The sequence below is a fragment of the Sphaerodactylus townsendi genome, linkage group LG16 (genome assembly GCF_021028975.2).
Source record: "Sphaerodactylus townsendi isolate TG3544 linkage group LG16, MPM_Stown_v2.3, whole genome shotgun sequence".
NCBI lineage: Eukaryota > Metazoa > Chordata > Lepidosauria > Squamata > Sphaerodactylidae > Sphaerodactylus > Sphaerodactylus townsendi.
The window spans coordinates 8,885,716-8,891,484 of NC_059440.1; the positions used below are offsets into that span (position 1 = coordinate 8,885,716).

The window sequence follows — 5,769 nt, forward strand, 5'->3', positions numbered from 1 at the left end:
CTTCCTACAGCGGTGAGATCCTTTCCATCAGAGTGATCCTTTTGACTTTGTCCAAAGCCAAAATCCTGGCAGAGGCATCTCTGTCCCTGCCTTCCCTTTTCCTAGCCTCACCTGCAGCCTCCTTACCTGTATCTTCCAAGGATGCTCCCAGCTGATCCTTCGCTAATCTCGCGCCTGCAACGGCTCCTAAAGGATCCAGCAGGGGGCCTCCTTGCGCAGGTCAAGGACTTCACCTTCACCCCCCTAAAAATACAAAGCCCATAATTCCAAGCGTGAGGAACTCCGCCTCTCTGCTTCAGAGGCATGCTGGGAGTTAAAGTTCTGGTGCCCTTTCCGAGGAAGGATTGGCTAAAGTAGGTGCTTGCGCAGTGCAGCCTCCAGCAGGGTTGTAATGCCCATTGGGCAAGGTGGGCAGCTGCTGACCTTGTGGTGGGCATCAAAAATGCAGGGTTCGTTTTTGGGTATTTTTAGTGGTTTTCCGTTTTTGGCCTGCAGGGGGTGCAGTTTTTGGGCTAGCGGCACCAAAATTTCAGAGTATCTTCGTGAGACCCTACTGATGATACCAGCCAGGTTTGGTGAAGTTTGGTTCAGGGAGTCCAAAGTTATGGACTCCCAAAAGGGGTGCCCCATTCCCCCATTGTTTCCAATGGGAGCTAATAGGAGATGGGGGCTACAGTTTTGAGTGTCCATAACTTTGGCCCCCCTGAACCAAACTGCACCAAACTTGGGGGATATCATTAGGGAAGTCTCCTGATGAGACCCCGAAAGTTTTGAGACTGTGCCTTCAGAAATGTGCCCCCCCCCCTCCAGCCTGCAACCCCCATTGACAGGAATGCAGAAAACTCAATGCAGGACAAAGTTCTTGGGCAAATTTCTGGGATGTTTCTGCAGGGGGTGCATTTTTGGATGTATTGGCACCAAAATTTCAGGGTATCATCTGGAGACTGTCCTGATGGCACCCCCAAGCTTGGTGCAGTTTGGTTCAGGGGGGCCAAAGTTATGGACCCTCAAAAGGGTAGCCCCCATCTCCTTAGCAAAGAATGGGGGGTGGGGTGTTTGTTGTGGGGGGTGGGAAGGGAAGGGGGATTGTAATTCCCTTTGAGTCTCCTTACAGGAGAGAAAGGGGGGATATAAATTCAACTCTTCTTCTTTGAATACAAGTCTATTGAAGAAGGAGAGAGAGAGAAGAAAAGAGAACAGAAAGAAAAGAGGAATAGAAATAAATAAAAATATAGAAAAAGTTAGATGGGTAAATAAAGAAGAATTTAATTCTAAATTCTTGTTTTCTTCCATCAGGAAGATAAAAAGGGAAAGGTCACTGATTATTTAATCATCAATGGAATCATACATTAAACAATTGCTTCCTAAAACCACTTATGGATTACAGGGATATATTGCACTCAGACCCGGATTGCGCGGCCATGTTTACTCTTTGCACATGACAAAGAGCTGCAGTTCCCTGGCACGGGGACACATGCTCAAACGGTTTATGACATGTTCAGCAACACAGATTTCTTTCTATGCTATTAATCTCTAACATATAGAAAGGTTCTGACTTTGGGGGAAGAGGGCAGGGAACAGGGAAATCAGGATCCATCAAAGTCTGTATTGTGTACTCCGACTGACTGTATGGTGGAGGTCTTTCGCATCAAATGTCCTTGTTTTCTTAAAAAGAGAGGTATGGAGGAGAGCCAACATCGTGCACTGGAGAAGAGCAGTGGACTATAATCTGGAGCAGTTGATGTTTGATTTCCGCACTCCTCCCCATAAGCTGCAGACTCTAAACCGGTCAACTGGGTTTGTTTTCCCCACTTCTCCACATGAAGTCGGCTGGTGGGTCACAGTTATCTCAGAACTCTCTCACCCCCACTGACTTCACAAGGTATCTGTTATGGGGAGAAGAAGGGAAAGAGTTTGTAAGCCAGGTTGAGAAACTCAGGGTGTAAATCCAAACTCTTCTTCGAGCAAGACTAAGAGCCGTGCTTATCTATTCTAGAAGTTCTTCTTAATCCCCAAATACTGTGACGACTGTAAAGGAGAAAAAGCACTCTGTCCATGCTCAGATGCACCTCTGTTATCGCCTCAGAGATTCCAGGACTCCACCCTAGAAATGAATTTAGATGCCAGGGTTCGGACAAATTAAGCCATTAAATGGTAGGTTTTAACAAGCTTTGTTTCTTTCTGTCACATTTTGGAGATATCACGGAACTAAAAAGAACTAGGGGGAAAACCATGGAGCTACAAGTCACTCCCTACCAGCTGTGTAGGAGAATTGCCCCTGTGCAAGAGGGCGCATTTCCCATACCGAAACTTCGCTGTTAACTATCCTGTTTGGTTTTTGGTTTCCTCCATTGCAGGATGGCTCTTTACTGCAAAATTGAGCAACGGCTGTCCATAGTCTTGGCGCAGTTGTGAAAGCCATTTTCTCTCTTTCTGGTGTTTTTGAGACATATCTTCTGCTTGAAGCTGCAGTCTTAACCAGTAAACGTTGAAGATGCCAGCTGAGCATTTTAAAACAGCAGAATTGAGAACATGTTGTGTATGGGTGAAACCTCTCGCTTAATTCTCTGCATATTACTTTTGCAGGGCTGACGCTTAGCAGCAATGGCAGCCAAAAGTAAGCAAGCTATGCTGAATGGAAGCCACCAGGTAGGTTTGCGGCCATGTGGTGTGAATTACTTTCCTAAAAGAGGTATGCAAACTATCCTGTTGAGAGATGTGATTATTGATTCTATAATTCCTGCAGATCTCTCATCACGGTGGGAAAGGTACTATCAGCAGATAATTGCCCTTCTGCACCTTTCGTTGAAGGTCCAGTTCCTCCAAGAGAACTTTAATTAAAGGGCAGATCAAGAAACCAACCACTTTTCCTGGAAAGATTAGGAAAGTCCCAGAAGACAGGCAGTTGTTCTTAGACATTTCAATCACAGTTTGCTCAAGGGAAGAAGTGTCTGTCCCTCTTTAAAATTCAGGCCAATCAGATGTTAGCATTGCTTGTTGGTTTGGAAATCTGGGTTGTTACCTGGGGAAAGGGTCAGCGATCCTTGGGAGAAATGGCCCTTGAATTAATCCAGCATGGTGTAGTGGTTCAGAGCAGGTGCACTCTAATCTGGAGAACTGGGTTTGATTCCCCGCTCTGCCACTTGAGCCACGCAGGATTATCTGGTGAACTAGGTTAGCTTCTGCACTCCAACACATGCCAACTGGGTGACCTTGGGCTAGTCACAGTTCTTCGGCGCACTCTCAGCCCCACCCACCTCACAGGGTGTTTGTTGGGGGGCGGACAGGGAAAGGAGATTGTAAACCCCGGACAAGACCACAATCCAGACAGATTACGTAGGCATTGGATTTTTCCAACAAATCGTCAGCCATTCAACAACTAGTTAAAAAATACTGGTATCTGATTGCTGATATACCAGGATGCTCACGTCCACCCAAGGTAGGGTTTAGACGATCTAACAATCTTAGACAACTACTTATCAGAGCAGATATTCAACAGAGAACACTTACAAAACCTATTTTAGTAAGACACTATAATTGCGGCAGATGCCTACAGTGTCAGCACTCTATGAACACTAAGTGCATAGAGAATCCAAGATCAGGCTTTAGGTGGACTCTAAATAACTTCACCAACTGCAACTCAGTTGGTGAAAATTGTGTTTATGTTATATATTGTCCCTGTAATAAAAGTTACACTGGAAAAACATCTGGACCCATAAAAATAAGAATTTCAGAACATAAATCAAACATTCGAAATAAAAGAGAGGAGGCACCTTTAGTTTCACATTTCTTACAGGCAAGACATACAGAATTAGATATCAAATTTGCTGTTCTACAAAAATACCACCAAACAAATGCAATGGATTTGCAAAGATTTATTTTACAGGAAGAGAAGAGATTTATTTTTAGATTCCAAAGCCACATCTTGGGTCTTAACAAAGAGTTGGATTTTAGCAGTCATCTGTAAAGACATTATTACACTTTCCTCATCACACCTGCAAGGAATTAGAGCAAACATATAAATTAGAAGTAGGTAGACCACAGCTGGGAAGCTTTCACCATGGCCATTGAAGCGAAAAGAAAATTCAGATGGATTTGTAAGTATGTCATTTAGTTATATAATATTTCTTATAGAAATGTTGTGGAAGCACTTAAGCATAAATATGATGAAAAGATATTTAAGTTGAATGTATATGGTAAAGAAATGTAAAAATGTAAGGTGTCAAATGGCAATAATGTTTAAAAAGTTAAAAATGTTAAAAAATATTATTAACAGCAAAAGTGATTTTAGGCTGTTAAATAATTTCCATTGTATTCTTAGATGACTTCAACATGGCAATTTACAAAATAGAAAAAAATCTGACTGTGCTTTGAAGAAGAGAAAGTCCGAAAACCCATATACGCGAACGCGTGTGCATGATTTCATTCATAAACTGTGAGCATGATTTCATTCATAAACTGCTATGTCCTTGCACAACGGCTTTACCATTTCAAAATCGTGAGCCTTTAATAAGACGTTTATTTGCTTCATACAAATTTGGAAGAGGCCACTTCAACAATATATTTGAGATACGTTTTGGATTACAAATTGACTTTTGACAGCATATATCCCGACTTATCCTTCGAGTTCTACTGAATGTTTGGGAGGTGCTAACGCCTCTATAGATCCTGGCTGGGGCATTTAAGAATCATTTATAAGAGAACATTATGTATATATTTGATGAATTGTAGTAACTAGTGACATTGGGAGATATCAAATTTATATATGCACCTGGTATTGGGCAATTTATTACGTTTCATTTATTTGAATTTACAGTATAATTATAAGAAGAAAGAGTATATGAATAAACCAATTTGTATGTATGTGTGAACAGAAGTATAGAGGTATTGGAGTTCAATTACAATTAATATTCAAGAAGTTGCCTGTCAGTGTACTACGCGTTTTTGGTTGTATACAATTTAGTACGTAGTACACACACCTGTTGGATTGCTCTGTCATTTCTATGCCCGCATTAAAGTATACACGGGTACAGAAAAAGGGGGACAAGAGATGACAAAATTGGGGGTCATCAGGATACCACTGAGTGTGTCCAGGGTTGCTATACAGGCAACAGCAAACCACCTCTCAGCATCTCTTGCCTGGAAAACCCCACAGGACAACCCTGTCATCTGAGAGCCAGTGTGGCATAGTAGTTAAGAGCAGGTGGATTCTAATCTGGAGAACAGGGTTTGATTCCCCACTCTTCCACCTGAGTGGCTGAGGCTTATCTGGTGAACCAGATGTGTTTCCGCACTCCTACATTCCTGTTGGGTGACCTTGGGCTAGTCACCTCTCCCAACTCTCTGTCCCACTGACCTCACAAGATGTCTGTTGTGGGGAGAGGAAGGGAAAGGAGCTCACGGGCCACCTTGAGTCTCCTTACAGGAGAGAAAGGGGGGCTATAAATCCAAACTCTTCTTCTTCTTCTCCATCACCTAAGTCATGATCAAAAAACAAAAAAAGTATTTTCCCCCCACAAGGCAGTTGTGTTGTAAACAGACTACAATCTTCCAATGAGGAATGCCCACGGGAGGGTGTGGAACATTCCTGGTTCAGTCTTCCTGGGCAGCCAAGGCTGGCCGCAGGGCACGGGGTCAAGCAGCCCTCGGCTGGCATCAAGATTTCCCCTGGGCCTCTCCTCCCTCAGCGAGACTCAAACCAAACACTGTCAGAACCTGTGTAAATGTTTAGATGAGCAAAATCTAAATGACAGCTGGACTCTCCTCCTA

General features: G+C 43.2%; 1 long non-coding RNA gene across 1 annotated transcript; it reads left to right on the plus strand.

The window, feature by feature from the left end:
- Positions 1 to 306: 306 nt before the first annotated feature.
- LOC125445486 lies at positions 307 to 5,169 on the plus strand. Its single transcript, XR_007246308.1, has 3 exons — positions 307 to 353; positions 2,587 to 2,649; positions 4,322 to 5,169. It is a non-coding gene; the product is annotated as an uncharacterized LOC125445486 (long non-coding RNA).
- Positions 5,170 to 5,769: the final 600 nt, after the last annotated feature.